Raw genomic sequence first — 18,008 nt, forward strand, 5'->3', positions numbered from 1 at the left:
ATTGAGATTGCATTAAATCAATTTTGATGATAATGATAATCAGAGGATTGATGACAACTAACTCATCTAAACGGAGCTCAAGGCAAAAAATGAATGCATGTTGAATGCAGTGACATAATATATCTCCAGGATTGTCACACTACTTCTATTTCTTTCATTTATTTATGCAATCATTCCTAGTGAGTATTTACTACTCGTAAGATTCTGCTAGACTAAATTATGTTTTGTGCATTGAAGTTACAATAAGATTAAACAGCATACTGATTAAATGCAGTAATATTAGCAATGGGAATATTAAAAATAGTGGCTTTGTCATTAAAGAAATATAAGTGCATATATGCTATCATTGTGAAGGGAATAATCAACTCTCCTGATTGTGGGGTCTATCTGGAAGGGTTGAGGAAAGATAATATTTCCATGGGCTCTGAAGGAGAAAATAAAGGTGGCTTTCCTTGTAGATGTTCTAGACTATATGAGGTCAGCTCTGCCCAACGTGTTGAAGGAATTGGAAGAAGGAAGCTTTGATGGGGTGAAGGTTGGTGAACTGTATGTAGATGAGGAGGGAAGACAACTGGATGGACAGAGGGCAGAAATAGTTTCAAACTGAGATTATATTAAGGGGACCTCATTGAGAAGGGTTACTGTTTAAGGTTTTTAAATGAGTGTTTAATTTACAAACACCTTAGTTTTCCAGTAACAGAAATTGTAATTCAAAAAGGCTTGATCAATTACATGATGTAATGGCTTGCATAAATCCAAGGCCAGAAGTTACATGGTTCAAACTTTGTTCCTCTTGGTTTTGGATTTTTCCATGTAGGGTTTAATTTAATTTTATATTAAGGTCATATAAAATAATGACCCAGCATTTCACATGGCAAATGCAGAGGCAGAGAGAGCTGCTTCAAGAAACCCTATGAGAAAAACTCTTGCAGAAACAGCTCCTCCACCATTCCTTGTTTCTCGTGGGTTACGTCAGATCCCATGCTCATGCTTTCCTGGAGCAAGCTCTTTCAGTGGGGAGGCACCTGCCACAGATTTGCTGGATCCAGTGCTGAGAAGTGGAGAATGCTGTGTTCATTTAAAGGGCAGCCTGGTAAGATGAGGAGAGACACACAAGCAAAAATCTAAGTGTCATAGCAGGAGGAGAGGGGAGAAAAACAACCGAGGGGAAATGGACATGGACTACCCACATCCCTTTATATATTTTTATTTCTGTATTTCTGCTTATATATTTGAATATGGAGATGCCTGTGTTTTCCTTATCAAGAGACTCTAATAGACTATCTAGTTATTACATGCAAAGCCAAATCCAGAATCTCAAGAGGTAAAGACTTTCCTCAATCTGGATTATCTACCCATGACACTGCCATCTTTTACACTGTTCTCAGATGACTTCAACTTGTAGACAGATGGTCTTATAGTGACCAAATAGAAGAAACAGAGTTAATTATCAACATAAGAAATCTTAGAACTTCATTCATTTTCTTGTAATAGAATGCATACCCATTTAATTTTGTTCATACCTAAAATATTCGTTTCATTAATGAGCCACTGCAGTCACCTAAAGTCAAAACCTCAGCAATCTCTTGTGACTTATATAAGTCTGGGAAGGAGGTTCAGGAAATCTATTTTGACATTTATCTCATCAAAATTTGCCAGATAACACTTCCTGAAGCATCACTGAAACTTCTCTTTTTTGGATCTGGTCCAATAGTAGTTTAACCAGAGTGAAGTATCCTAATTAGGCTGAAATGATCATAGAAAATTAGAGGGTAACCTGTCCAAGTTCTGATTCTACATGGCAGAAATTCCTAGCAACTATCTCTGTGTTGTTAGAAAAGTCTTCTCATCAGGAAGTCTACTCCTGCTCCTCAAATTAAATATTTCATTTTTAGACAAAGAAAATAGATTTGGAATTCCAAATATACATTTCGAAAAGAAAGAGTAAACAGCAACTACCTTGATCTAATATTAAAGGAATTTATTTGAAGTAAAAGCTTGACCTCTTGCTCCTTTTTTTTTTTTTTTTTTAAACAGAGGATTGGACTCAGGGGCACTTAACCATGAGCCACATCCTCAGCCCTTTTTATTTTTTAATCTCTTTTATTTTGAAACAGGTTCTCACTAGGTTTGAACTTCCTTCCACAGCCTCCTGAGCTGCTGAGATTATAGGCATGCACCATCATGCCTGGCTCTTGCTCCATTTTTAACCAGAGAAGTAGGGTAGGCTCCATAAAATAGGAGAAAAAGAGATGGATATGCTATGAGATGAAAGTTATTTTACTATTAATAGAATTATTCTTTTGATTATTGTTCTTCTAGGTGGTCAAATTTGGGATCTAGCTAGAGGACAGCTGAGATGACTTTGAAAAAGTAATTATAAAGTCCTTAAATTAAAAGTTAGAAGTTAGATCCATAAGCTTGTCTGTAGGAAGAAAACTGGAAGGTCCTAGGAAAAAAAAAAAAAAACTATGTTGGTCAACAGATTCTGGATCCATAGCCCAGGGAAAGGAAGTCACTGGATTCACAATCTAGTAAGTAGCACCTTCTAGAATCATTGACCAGGCAGCAACTACTGCTGGACCCAAAGCCCAGAGATGCAATGTTAAGTCAACTGGGACTAACTGTAGAGTGTGGAGGTCTTTGGGCAATAGTAGGACACCTGGCACTGGTTGGATATCCATAGGGTGGCTGGCATAGGGTACCCCAGAAATTAAGGTAATGATTTTTGTTCAATTAAAACTAATAGAAATAATAGAATATCAACTTTATAATTTTCATCCTTGAGTCAAGTTTTATGGTATTCTTTATTTGCTATACTTCAATAAGTAGAACATATTGAATAATTATCAGTAAGATTCAGGCATTTGATTACTTTACCAGGAAATATTGGGTGACTTCAAGAAAAGATACTAAAAAAATCATACATTATCATTTTAATTTTTTTCAGTTCGATTTTGCTTCATCTATAACCATAACATATAAATCTATTTTTTCTCTGCATTTCTAATAGAACTCTCAAACAGTCTATTACATTAGACCTTGTGGCTTAGACTTAAGGATCTGCATTTTTGAGGAATCAGTTTAATTTCTACATCTAGTTTTAACTAACAAAAGTATATATATTCAAACAATATCTTTTTACTTCCACATTTTGAGAAAGAAAAATATCTAAGGCTTCTGAAAGTTTTGTTCAAATCCCTAACTTCATAGAGTTTCAAAGCCTATTTTACTGTGCATGTGGATAATTTAATAATAATCCCTTTACTATTTCACCACCAATACCCTAACAAAACAAACCAACCTGGATACCAAAGCAATAAATTGATCAGGTTGAATTTTCAGTTTTCCTAGAATTTGGGAAGAAAATCCAACAATATAAATTGCATCTTAAATGAAAACTTTATTTTATTTTGAGTGAGTACATTCATTACAGGGTTTCTCAAATGATGTATGTGAGCAAGTGTTTGTGGTCAATGTTAGGGTTAGAAATTGACAACCAGGGAACAAGAGGGCCATTTTTGTATATAAGGAAGAGGGTAAGGATTGGGAGAGGAGTTACTGATGACATTGGTCAACAAGATTAGAACTTAGTAAGATGATTGATAGAACCCAGATTCAGATGCACAGGTTGGTCTGTGGCAAGAAGCCTGGCAAGGTCTGGAAGCCCATAGGGTGAGCAGCAGAGCCCAGATTCATAGCCCAGGGAAAGGGAAGCTGCTGACTCTGTAATCCAGGTGTCTAAACCCATTAGATCCACATCCTGATTAGTAGTATTTTCTAGATCCACAGCCCAGGGAGTGGAGGTAGCTGCTTATCCCAAAAGTCAGAGAACCACTGCCATCGCTGCCAGGGGACTTATGGTGGAATAGGTTTCCTATAGAAGGTAATCTAAGAAACTGGAGACTCAAAAGCAAATGCTAAGTCAAACTTTGAAAATAAAAAAAGCACAGTCACATATGTTATGCGAGAGTCAATGAGTTTATTAGGTCAAATATAACTGAAGTTTCATAAATGTTATAGGATGAATTTATGTATTAATGAATTACTTGTTTCTAAATTATAGACATTGGACTCTACACTTTGGTCATTCATTAATTTCACAGCCTGAAAGTGCTAGTTTGTTAGCTTATGCTTGATGCCAGAGAAAGGGTGCAGGGAGGGGTTAGTGAATATTGCTGAGAAACTAAGAAGAGCAGCTCTGAGTAGATACTGAGATATTTGGCTTGACAGGTCTGGAAATTCAGCAAATTTATCTCTAGAAGGCTGACCCACAGGTTGGTCTGTAACAAGAAGACTGGAAGCTCCTAGAAGCCACATAGGTTGGGTGGTGGAATCCAGATCCATAGCCCAGGGAAGGGCAGTCATGGATTCTATAACTCAGAGGTCTGAAGTGGATGGATCCATAGCCCAAGGGATAGCAGCTCCTTGATCGGTAGCCCAGAGAACAGGAACTTCTAGATCCATAGCCCAAGGAATGGCAGCATCCAGAAACATGGCCTAAGGAATGGCAGCTTCTAGATCCATAGCCCAGAGAGTGGCAGCTTCTAGATCCAAAGCCCAGTGAGTGGCAACTGCTGGACCCAAAGCCCAGAGATCCAGCATAGGTGCTCTGGCAGGGACTGCAGTGGGTGAAGGTCCTTGGGTGGTAGCAGGTCCTGGACACCACACAGGAATTCTGGCATCCTGAGGGCCTGTGGAAGATCTCCTGACAGCCCCTGTAGTGAGAGGAGCCCAGGTGGCAGGTCCTGGGATGGTGGAAGTTGGTGGTATAGACCAGGTTGCTGGGGTAGGAGGAAGAACAGAAGGAGTGTGAATAGGGCAGATGGCTGCCAAAGGAGTGGGAAAAGAAGTCTCCAAAGCAGCAGCTGTGGGACATGCTGAGAGAAGATGTGAGCTCAGCTCAGTTACAGAGAAATGATACTCGAATGCCCCTGAGTACTCCTAGTGGTGTTTATATACCCTCACTCTGGGGGTGTGATGCAATATCAGAGACCCTGCCCATTCCTGTGCATGTGTTTTCATGAAATGACTAATTAACCTATCCTCTAATTGTAATTGAACTCATTCACGTGTCCTTAACTGTAGTTTGATCATTCTGATTTATAGAAGCCACTCTGCTTCTCTCTGTCTCTTGTGTGGCTTGCTTTTTTAAACATTGGTCATGGATTATCCAGTACCCCGCTCCTTCATTCAGTTTAACTGTGGGTATTTTGAGCATGAGTGTACATAATTTTCAATGGTAATATGCTCCTAACAGTCATCAATACCCATCCCTCTAATTATTTTCATATGATTTATTGAGCATTTAGTATTGCAAAATATTTAATTGTGGCATGATTTACTCTTCACAACAATCTCATGAGATAAAAATTGTAAGAATTCTTATGAGATAAGATTTAGGAATGAGGTCATGGAGGCTTGGAAAAATTATATGACTTCCAAGTAATGATCAAAGAAGTCATTGATCCCATGTCATAACCCAGGTATGTCTGTCTCTAAAGCTAGCAGGAGCCACAATGCTATATTGGCAACTTGGGGTGCTTTATGTTTCAGCTTCCAGAACCACATGCCAATAGAGAATCTCAACCTTGCTGAGAACAAAGAAAACTATATTTATTTGGAGCTAATTATAATTTTAATCTAGGAAACCACAGGTTCAAACAGTTGAAAATGTGTTGTATGTATAACTTCAAACCCCAAAGGCGGTTTGAAAAATTTTATCATTTAGTCAGGAATTGTGATTGATGCTGGAAAAAATTAAGTTGTTGTGTAAGAAAAAGATTGAGTGGGATCTCAGAGTCTGAGTGGTTTGGGGGAAGGGCTCCATTGTACAAGACAAAAGAGAATAAGGATGTTGGGAAACTGCCTGGTCCATAGGTTTGGTTCAAAACAAAGGTCAATAGGAATCTGGATGCATACCTGCAGGTAGCCTGGCTCAAAAGTGCAGCTGTGGACTGTCTGAGACCTGATTAACAGTGGCTTCCAGTTCCATTTTAAGTGCTTGAACCAACGATACTCCATCTTTATTTTCTTTTCCTTGAGACATAGGAACAATTAGGTATTCAAAAGAAAAAAAAGGTAACATTTCAAACAGATGATATTTGTGTCTTATGTGATATATCCAAAGGGTATTCGTTTCACTTGTGAAGTCCCCAAGTATAGCCAATGAAGACACGGCTTCTTAATTTTCAATTATTTATTTATTTGGCTTCTTAATTTTCAATTATTTATTCATTTGGTATTCAAAGTTACTATGCAGATGCTTGTAACAAACCATCTTGTCCTCTCATTTAGCTTATCACCCTTAATGTTTTCCCCACTACGAAGTTATTGGATTCTTTTATGTGTGAAGCAGAGAACTCTTTGGCAAACACTTCTGACTATCTCTGGGAATAATTGCTTAAAAACTGATACACTTCTAGTGAGCTGACTACCAATGAAACACATTAGCAAAAACTTGAATTTTAATAGTATGCTAACCTTTGCCAACTCAGTTGGGAGTAAGAAATCTGACACCTTAGAGAGTGATTCATTTCACCCCCTGATGAGATTCTCTTTTGCTCATCCTTCCAGAAAGACAAAGCACCATAAAATTTACTTTCATATTAAGTACTTAAAATTATCCTTATCACTATAAAAAAAAATCAATGGTACAAAGAAAAGTCTTGAAATTTAAAAAGTCTCTTTTTTTTCACCCATTATCATGTCCAACTTCTTTTAAAAAAAAAATTTAGAAAAGAAAATCAAAAAAGTGTTTATTTATTTTTATCTTCTCAACCTGTCTCATAGATGGCTTTTCTACTAGTCTCTCATAGTATTTATTCATCTACCAATACAATATTCTGCCTATTGTTTTGCTTACAAACCTCTACTGAATGTATTGCTCCCTTTTTCTCTTCTTTCATTACTCTTAATCATTCTCATTCCCCAAAGCCAAACTCAATTCTTCCTGTTTGGCAGGGAGAAGAACCTCAGTATTTTATATGCTGGTCTATCTGGGTGGGTGCATGCATAGGTGAGTGTGCGCACATGCACACACACACACACATACACACACACACACACACCCATGCATGATGGAGGAATTGCAAAAGACATCTTTAAAGGATGTCTTTTGAAATGTGTCCTCTGGTATGAGGAGGAGTTAGCTTGCAGGGCAGTCCCATGTGTGGGAGTAACACAAAGGAGGAGCTCAGTAGGGCTAGTAACAGTGCTTAGTCCGTGTTTGACTCAGCATTTGGCACATGTTGGGTGTACACCATTATTTATGAAATGAAAGCATATATATAAAATCTTTATATTTTTACTTTCATCCAAAAGAAATATATGTATATAATTATTTTTTGGCTTTCAAAGTAATTTTAATGAATATAAATATCTTTTTCATGATTAAATATAATCCCCTTGTTAACCATACCTAGTAATCCAGGTTTTTAAACTAGCAATCCACTTATAACATGTACATAAAGAGAGAAATTAGGCTTTGCATGTGGGCAATTTATGAACAATTCTTGTAGTGTGTATAAATGTGGACTTGTTGTTTTTCCATTACACAAAGAAACAGGATCAGAGAAAGCATAATTGGAAAGAGGTGGTCAGTTAGCTTGGCTGGAAGTCTGGGTACAACCCTCCATTGCAGTAGTATCTTGATTTTGGCTCTTTTCTATCATGTTGCAGGTACTAAAACCACACACACTAGCTGGACATGCCCTCCATCATGACCTGGGGGCGACCAATTTCTCTAAGTCACTGTGGGGTCAGAATGTTCGAATCCACGCTCCAGCATTCCTATACACACATCAGGGTAGTTTTACTTGGGAAAATGCTAGCAGTATACGGCACCTATGTGATTCTCAGTTATTTTATAACTTTTAGAGCTATACCTTTTTATAAAAAGTACAAATTACTGTAACTTCGAAACATTAAATCTTTGTATATCTTACTACCATAATTTGGAATTCTATTCTAAAAACAGGCACAGCTATACTTTTAAAAAATTAAAATTTACTATGTTATTTAAGGTATATGGAGAATCACTTCTTTAATAGGTATATTAGAAAACAGCTCCGTGAAAATGACAACCCATTTAAATAATATATTTATTATGGATGTGAATATGTACATAATGGTGTCCACAAACTTTGAGAAAGGTCAAATCCATTGGGTGGATTGTACATTTAGTAAACTCTCAAAATATTCTGCATTGCTTCCTGCAACCTTTTTCTGAGGCACTATTGGTCTAAAAGTGCTTTCATGGATTCTGAACTCATGCTTTATTATATGTTTATGATGTGACTGAAGAAGCTATAATAATAGAATAACAGTTTTTCACATGAGGACACTATGTCATGCAGCCAGAAAGCTGTGCATTTGGTAGCTGTGCATTCTTTCTTGTACATGAAGCTTAAAAAAAATTATATTCCCTTCACATAACATTTCCATCAACAGCACCCTCTGTTATCCATCTTCCATTTGTACATGCTCTCATCTGTAGATTTGCCTGATTTGCCATTTGGAATGTCTTGACTGAAAAGCTATATTCTTCTCACTTAGACTACATCAATATGTTTATTGATGTAGTCTAAGTGAGACTACACTTAGTTTATCACAATCTGTCACAAATTTCAGTGCTTGTAGTAATCTTCTTTTTCTGTCCCCGACCCCTGCCCCTAAGCAAAATATCTTTCCTGGAACCCTCATTTTCTCCCCTTTCAAAATGCTTTGTTCTCATTCATTCTAATTTATAATTCCCAGCATTATAAATACTATCAATCCTTTTCAGTCCAAAAATTTTAAGTCCATGATTATATAACTTTTCTTTTTAAATCCAGAATTCTCTAAAGAGTTGTGCAACAATTTGTCAACTATTCTCACTTCTTATTCTCTTCAGTAACCACCTTGCCCCTCTTTAGCACTCTTCTGAAGTGATTCTGCATGGTCAGCCGTGGCCTCAATGCTGTAAACAAATGCAATGGACATTTCAGGGTAACTCTATGTTCACATTGAGCCACATCAGCACAGGTGACATGGCCTTAATCTTGAAACAGGTTTTGTCCAAGTGTTTTCTTGCCATCACAAGCCTTGTTTTCTCTTTAATTTGCACCTAATTTTTTGTTGCCCTGGGTGGGTTCTTCCCATAGTATTCCTTGAGACCTGGTGCTCAACTCTGGACATAGTCTATCTACAGAGGAAATGCCTTTTCTCTATGGCTTAAAATACCTTCTATATTTTATTACATCAAATCATCCCAAAATCATATTTCCAGTCCACACTTTTTTTAAAAAGTTGAGGCCTAGAGATCCAACTACTTCTTACCATTTCCATTTGGAAATTTCATAGTGTCAAACTTTCATGTGTATGGAATTGAACTTTTTTTCTCCTTTAAGAAGAAGAAAAAAACATTTTTTTTCTCATTTTAATGAGAAACATTTCCACCAACACAGTTGACCTCAGGAAATTTGGACTCATAATAAATGCAGTCCATTCTGAGTACTTCCCATTCTCTCTGCCAAATTTATTTGACATCCATCCAGTCCTCTTACTGCCTTCCCGGGAGTCCAGGATTTTTTAGTCTTGGCCCCTTGAACATTATGAACTGGATCATTCTTTGTTGTGGGGGGGGGGGGTCTTTTGCATGTTGTAAGATATTTGGAAGTATCTTTAGTCTCTTACTACTAGATGCCAGTAGTACCATCCCCCTCCCATTATGACAATTAAGAATGTCTCCAAAACTTGGCCAGGAGTGGGGTAGCAATGTCAGATGGGAAGAACTGATGCTGCTCTTCGACCTCATCTCTTTTCTTGCTTGAGACTATTGACAACAGTTCTAAGTATGCCTGATTCTTTACAAAGAATTGTCTCCTTCAATATTTTCTCTGCATTTCTATGTGATTGATCTTTTTAAAACCAATAGCTGTGCACAGTACTCTGTTGAATAAAGCTTCCTGATTGCTTTCTAACACTTGAGATAAAACCAAAATCTTGTAAATGGTCTCCAAGGCTGTGGGACAATGTCCCTGCCAGTTCATCTCTCGAAAACACTCTGCCTTTGTTCCACAGTGAAGTATCTCAAGTTTCTTCTGTAAGGACATGGTATTCTCTCTGTCTTTTTTTCATCAGCAATAAAATACTTAAGACTTTCCTTGCTTTTGAGTCATCATTCCTCAGGATAAATTAGGTTTCTCTGTTGTGATTTCTTATCATCCCCATACTTAATCCTATCATTTGAAATTTGTATATTTTTTCCATCCTCTAGACTAGAGCAATACTATGTAAACAAGCAAGTCCATAATAGTTTACCAGTTGGCCTGGAGATAAGCAATACATACCCATGTGCAAATGACTGCATTGTTTCCTTTATCAAGAAGTCTTGTTATTAAAAATTCTACTTTAGGGAAATCATGTTTGATAGAATCATTAATTCATCCTGGTTTATAACCCCCTCCTTGAGTAGCACATTTTTGAGTTTTAATCACTAAGTTGGAGCAGTAAATACTTATATTCTTTCTTATTTAACACTGAAACCTCAGCTCAAGGGAAGTCAAAGTTAAAAGTTCTTGCTCAAAAAATATTTAATGGAAAGCTAGGAAATTAGTGGATTTATCACCATTAATATCTCTTATCTTATGTTTCCTCTAGACCTCAAGACTTTCTTCTAGATCTCCCTTTGAATGTTGCTCAATATTAAACCCAGCAACATCTGAAGTACCTCCTAATCAGAGCCACCAGGTGCAGATCTATTTATTATCTATCTATCTACCTTTTTTTTTTGGTAGGGAGACAGACCATCTTTTATTATGAACTCTGATCAGCAGTGCTGGGGTTGGACCTGGGGTCCTAACCTGCTTCTTTTTCTGTGCAACCTATCTTAGTATGGTGTGCCATATGTGTGATTCAGAAGTCTATGCCTGGAAGATAGCTCTCACCCCCTCTTTCTCACCAAATTCCAATATCAGGTCAGGATGCTTGCCATTTTTATCTCGGCAGATTTCTGCCCCCTTCCCGGACTTTCTCTGAAGATTTCATGTCATTCTTTGATTCAGTTCTTTTCTTCCTCTATTATGGATGGCCTTTACCATACCTGAGAGCTTTTGTCTTGACTCTCTCAATTCTATTTCCTACGCATTTTTTCAGAATGATTTTTCTAAAAGTCTATGCTGGACTTTTTAAACTCTGATTCTATTTTGTAAATATGATATGCAAGATGTCCTATTTTCTGACCACTAATTACATCATTCCTGGAAAATTTTATCTTCAAAAATACTGCTTACCTTGGATCATCTTAAGACCGAAAGTAAAGGACTAAGTCAGGCAAATGACCCCTGTCTCAGGAATACTGGCACCAGCCAGACTCCCGGAAGAGAAGAGGTGAAAGACAACACTGAGGCAGATGGAGAGGAGTCAGCTTCCAATGGGCTTTGTAAGCAATGGTGGGGATATGGACATTCTTCTAAGGCCTAAATGAACTCTGAAAATCAAAATATTTTCCTTTTTGAACTTGGTGGTAAAAGACTGCATGACCTATTCCCTTTAGATGGAATCACATGGTTCAACCTAATGGAAATTGGAAATTATATATAGCCTTTTCTGTTTATTTCTGCTTGGTGTAAATATCTTTATACTGTGCCTCATAAATATATATGTATGTGTGTGTGCATATATATATGCACACACATATATTATTTTATATATTATTTTATTATAGAGTATTGTCTCAGATAATTTGGTTACTATATAATTAAATTTATCTTCTACACACACACGCATATAATATATATATATATATATACATATATACATATATATATGTGTGTGTGTGTGTATATATATATATATATATATGTATATAATACACATGTATATATAAATTACATGATTCTAAAACATAGTTATTCTCATTGGTTTTATTAAGGAACACAAGTCTGTAGAAATGAGAACACATTCTTAGATACAAATCTAGAGATGACTATTCCAAATTTGCCTCCTAGATAAATGACCCCTACTCCAAGGTGACACATGGATTGAAAGGTCACATAGCAGTACAAAGAGTAGGCCTTAGGGTTCAAACCCTGGGAAGATAGTACAAAACTATGTGCTTTACTACAGTGTTCAACTGTCTCCCATAAAAATAGTTATTAAAGCCCTGAAAAATGTATAGAATGAAATGAGAAGGGGTCTAGTATGGCACCTTGAATAAATCTTTAAATTTTTAAAAACTGACACAGCAAAAGGAGCCCACCAATGATGGAGAAGGAATAGCTAATGAAGTAACAAAGTCAGGTTGAAAATGTGTCAGTAACAAAGGAAAACAGTCTGAAGTATTCATAGTTGGAGGGATGTCAAGCTAGATGCTCCCATTAGATTTTAAGAAACTAGTTAGTCACTAATACCAGGAAAAGTGTGTGTATGTGTGTGTGTGTGTGTGTGTGTGTGTTTAAATGTGGAAATCGCCACAATTCCAAAAGTACCTGGTCCATAATAAATGCTAAATAAACAGAATCATCTTATACAACAGTTTCAGTATGTTAATGTGAAATTTGAAAACTGGAGAGATTTATACCCCATTAATTCAGCAAGCATGCATTGATGTATAGGCAACTGGTGGGAGGTGAGAATGTGGAGGGGACTGTGAGATGACCCTATCCCTAAAGTCAGTATGCCCTAATCTGTCCCCGACAAAATGAGTCACAGTGTGCTACGATAAGTGACTTTAGAGTAAAGTATGTCATTGTCCATTAAATTCAATCATTTTGCTGTTCTGAAGAACCCTTGAGCTACTATACAAAGCTGAATGAAGTCTTAGGTCCTTTACATTCACTTACTCTGAATTGTTTTGAGTCCACTTGTTTTATGTAGCAAATGGTAATTCTCCCAGAAGGTATTTTAGACCTTAGAATTCTTTCTGCTTGTACAAATGTGATGCCCTGGCTCTGATTATACAGATTGTTTTTTTTTTTTTTTGGAAAATCAACAAAAGATATCCAAATAGTAATTTGTCATATATTTAAAAAATGTAACCCCAGTGTTATAGTTTATATATTAAATGTCTCCCCAAAAGCTCATGTGTTGGGGCTGCAGCTGTGGCTCAGTGGTAGAATGCGTGCCTTAAACATCTGAAGTACTAAGTTCTATTCTCAGCACTATATAAAAATAAATAAAGATACTGTGTCCATTTGCAAATATATATATATATATATATATATATATATACACACATACATATATATATGCATATATATATACATATGTATATGTATTTTTTTAAAAAAAAAAAAGCTCATGTGTTGATGGCTTGATCCTTGAAGCAGCAAAAGGGTCCTTTGGAAAGGGATTAGATCATGAGGGCTCTGACCTCATCAGCAATTAATCCACTAATAGATTCTTTACTTAATTGGGAGAGATAGTGAAAATTTTTGGATATGGGTCTTAGTTGGAGAAAATAGTTAACTGAGTGCATGCCTTGAAGGATACACTCTTTCCCCAGATCCTTCTCTATCTCTCTGTCTGCTTCCTGGCTACCATGAAGTGAGTAGTTTCCTCCATCACACACTTCTGCCATGATTTTCTTCATCTCAAAGGCCAAAAGCAAGAGACCATCAATGAAACCTCTAAAATTTTGAGCCAAAATAAATCTTTCCTCTTTGAAGTTAATTTTCTCAGGTATTTTGTCATAGCAACAGAAATCTGTCTAATACAGCCAATAAGCTAATCATTCTAAAATATCAAGGAAAAACTGTTTATGTTCAAAGTCCATAAATATTTACTTTATTAAATAGCAATACTGATGTCACATTGTAGAATAACAAGAACACATGAAATAACTCCATGACATCTCCTACATAGAAGGTAGTTGACATATAAAACTCCAGTTTATATTATCTCACATATAAAACTCTAGTTTCTTGATGTTCACAATTGTTCGTGTAATGATGGCAGAGCATGTCTCCTTGAAAGAAACTAATTAGGTAGACAGCAGCCTGTTCTAGAAGCAGGGTTTATAGTAGATGAATATGGTGGAAAGCAGCCTTTCCTATTGGAATAAGTAGAGGTAATAAACTGATTTATAGTTATTGGACCTGTTAATATATATAGACTGGTCTATATTAAGTTGAAAGTATGTTCCTAATAGAGAGGTAATCTCACTGAAAGGAAATCAAGACTGTAATTCAAATTGGAAATCACTGGATCTACAATGCAGAGATTGCAATCCATTGAATTTATAGCAGAGTGACCTTCTTCTAGAAGAAAGCATGATAGCTAGCTGCTGGTGGATTTACAGCAGCTCTTCTGAGAATTGGTACAGAGAGACTCAACTTGACGGAGACTACAAGAACAGAGGGCAGTAAAGTGGAACCAACTAGCTGGGTTAAGAAGAGGCTCAGGATTATTAGACCAAGAATTCTGTAAGGAAATAGAGAGAGAATTTTCCCCTGATGCAAGCACAAAATATCATCATTCTGTCTGGTTCACTTGTCTGTCAGAGGAGTCCGAATGTTTCCTGCTGGCCCACAGACTTTTGCACGTTTTCCTCATGGGTGTGATGTTCATGGGAACCAACTTCATTATCTCTCTACACTATAACTTGCATAAGAACATGTCCTTAGTGTTATGTCTAATTTCAACTGAATAGATTAATACCATCATAAATATGCATGCTTGTATTATATAACACCAAATAGTTTACTGTTCTGTCTTGGACTTCATATGATGGTTGCTTACTCAAAGCCATCAACATCATTGCCAACTCAAATTGCTACTGAGAAGATCACTTACAGGATGCTGAGTTATATGTCTTTTCTTTCTCCCTGTTTGCATTATAGTATTTTATTGGGTTCTTTTCTCAATCATTCCTAATATGTCTTGCCATATTATAAAGTATGTGCTTACATTTAGTGATAACTGACACAGTATGTGTGCTATAAATGGTGCATAAAAGGCAAAGATATCATTGCGTGATCATGATTCACCATAAGAACCAAATGAGTTTTATAGAAAAATAATTCTGCTTGGCTCTCTTCACCAGATAGATTACTATAGAATGCCTGATATAAGTGGACTTAAATTATATTAGCTAAGAAGATGGAAATTGCGGCCCAAATACTTTTAAAAAAGTAATCTGCTATCAAATTTATGGAGTGTAAATTTTTAATGGCTCCTTAGGGGCTATGTTTAAAAGCAGTAAAGCAAATACCAAATTATTTTCTTCAAGCATGTTGAAAATTACTGAACAAATAAAAAGTTCTAAGACAATGCTACAGATAGTCAGATTTCCAAATTATGTGAGAGTGCCTTATGTCCCAAGATGGTTCTAGATATAGAAATGTAGTGACCCAGTGAATAACAGACACTGGTGAAGAGCAGAGATAGAAAGATCACAGGTAAAAGAAATATTTCTAATGCACAGAAAAACATCAAGAGAACGTTGTAATAGGTTATATCCAGGATGAAAAAAAATATTATAAAAGAAGTCAATTAAAACATTTATTTACAAATTTATGATATTTGGGAGGGAATGGAGTACACTCTTGTGTACTTTAGTGGATACTTAAAATATTTAGGAATTTAGAGAACGAATATTTAGATCTAAAATTCTTAAAAGAATGTTTCAGGCTCACTCAATCAGGCTTAGGTCAAGGCATCCATAAGCATTTATCTTTCGGCCATAATGTGTATACATTTACAGGCTAATAATAGTTAACATTTATAAAGTGCTTTTTATAGTCAAGAAACTCTTCAAGTTGTTTCACATATCATTTTCCCTCATGTAACCCTGTGGTATAAAAACTATCATTATCTTTTCTACATTTAAGGAAATGAATTTTTGAGAGGTTTCATAATATGCACAGGATATACACCCAATAATGCTATAGTTAGAGATCTAGAAGTATGTAGCATTTCTTGTGGAAGCATATTCTCAGGCAATTTAAATGGGTTAATTCTCACAGCAAACAGATTATTGTGCAACAAAAATTATATATAATCTATATATATGTAGTCAGATATATAGAGATTATACATAATGTTTTAGATATAAAATGTCTCTCTAAAGCTCATGTTTAACACAGTGTAAAGATGTTTAATGATGAAATGATTGGTTATGAGTTTTAACCTAATCAGTGCATTAAATCTGGATAGGGATTTACTGGGTGGTAGCTGTAGGCAGGCAGGGTGTGGTTGGAGGAGGTGGGTCATTGGGGGGCGTGCCTTTGAGGTATATATTTTGTTTTGGGAAAGGGAGCTGTCTCTGTGCTCCCTGGTGTTGTTCTGAGTCACTTTCTCCACCATACTCTTCTGCCATGATGTTCTGACTCATCTCCAGCCCAAAGGAATGGAGTAGACCATCTATGGACTGAGACCTCGGAAACCACGAGACCCAAATAAACTTTTCCTCCTCCAAAATTGTTCTTGCCAGGTCTTTTGGTAACAGCAGCAAAAAACCTGACTAAAATAATACAAAATTATAAAATTATATGCATACAAATAATTGTACATATATAATCTAAGTACTTAACTCTTTCAAGAAATGATGCTAAAACACAAAAGCCCAGAAGATCCAAAAGATGAAGAAGCCAAATGAGGGACCCTGAGGGTGACATTCTGGTAATCAAGCAATCCTGTTCCCAAGGGTCTGGAATGCCTGTTAGTTAAAAGTCCCAGCAGTGTGGACTCCTCTTTTTAATGGTCTGGATCTATACAGACTCTCTGTACCTACCATGCGAACTAACCTGGTATTACTGGCATTTGGGGAAGGATGAGGGTTAAGGTTAATAATCAAGTGGTGACTTTCCAGAGGCTCTTGGTATTCAGGAATCACGTGCTTATTCACAGGCAGGACTTATTTGGGCAGCATCAGTTCTACACCATTATATGGCTACAGGGTGATGTGTTGTCCATTGCTAGTAGCCATGTTGGTAAGAATTTAAGGTTCAGTAGGCAAAGGTACTATCTGATGGACCACATTCATTTTGAGTTTCAATATCATTAATATTCAATGCAGTATTTGACATTCCCAACAAAATCGTGGTAGAACAATCACTGATACTTTGTAACATCGGAAATAGCATCTTTTACTCATGCTGGTGGGTTGACAGGAGCCAGTTTGCACTCTGTTTCAATGCTAGTGTTTTAACATTTTTTCATAGTTCTTCATCACACCCTGCTGTGATTATTAGGAGTTTATACAAAGTAGTATATCAGCAGGTAAAAGGCTTTTTTGAGGAAGTTTTGTGTGTTTTTTACCTGTATCACTCTTATCCATCATAAAAATCAGTGAAGATTTTAGGAAAAAATGTCTATTAATTTAATAACAAGTAAACTTTGGAAAACAAAATTTATTTTTATACATTATTGAGAAAGCAACAGTTGGTGGATTGATGCTTGAAACAGTGATGCCCAATTATAATATCAGTAATGCCAACCAAAGAATTTTATGCCCCTCCTGCTTGCTAAAAGGAGACTAACATGGGAATACTACTTGATAAAATATGACAATAATATCATATTCAAAGAGATCATGTTCAGAAAGGTATTTATTCTCATTTTTATTCCTCATAGTCATTCTGTGAATTAACTACTATGTTCATTTTTTTCAGATGAAAATAAAGAGATGTTTTAAGTAATTTGTTAAATAAAATTATTCATAAAAGCTTACAGAGTCATAAGGTGAGACTAGGTCTGTCTGTCTGCAGATATTTCATCACCCGAGCCACAAAATAAAGCTAACAAATGCCAAGGACCTCATGCTTGTTGCAGATGAGGTAAGGTTTTATTATGACAGTCTTTAGCATTTACACTCTTCAGAAATTAGGACTAAAATTAAAGGGATGAGAATCTCCCAAAGTAATGATCTACTGGACAAGAGGCAGAAAGTAGGAAGAAAAAGGTAGGATCATTCTAGAATCCATAACCACGTTCCTTCCCTGTCAATAATTGGAAAATGATGCCCAGTAGAATTCAATCTCATGACTTCAATAAAGGTAGACTTGATGTCATGGCCAGGTGTGGAA

At 36.3% G+C, this 18,008-nt stretch overlaps 1 pseudogene; it reads right to left on the minus strand.

Annotated features, from left to right (window-relative positions):
* Positions 1 to 4,406: 4,406 nt before the first annotated feature.
* LOC107136247 lies at positions 4,407 to 4,916 on the minus strand (annotated as a pseudogene).
* Positions 4,917 to 18,008: the final 13,092 nt, after the last annotated feature.

Source organism: Marmota marmota, unplaced genomic scaffold, assembly GCF_001458135.2.
Source record: "Marmota marmota marmota unplaced genomic scaffold, marMar, whole genome shotgun sequence".
Taxonomy (NCBI): Eukaryota; Metazoa; Chordata; class Mammalia; order Rodentia; family Sciuridae; genus Marmota; species Marmota marmota.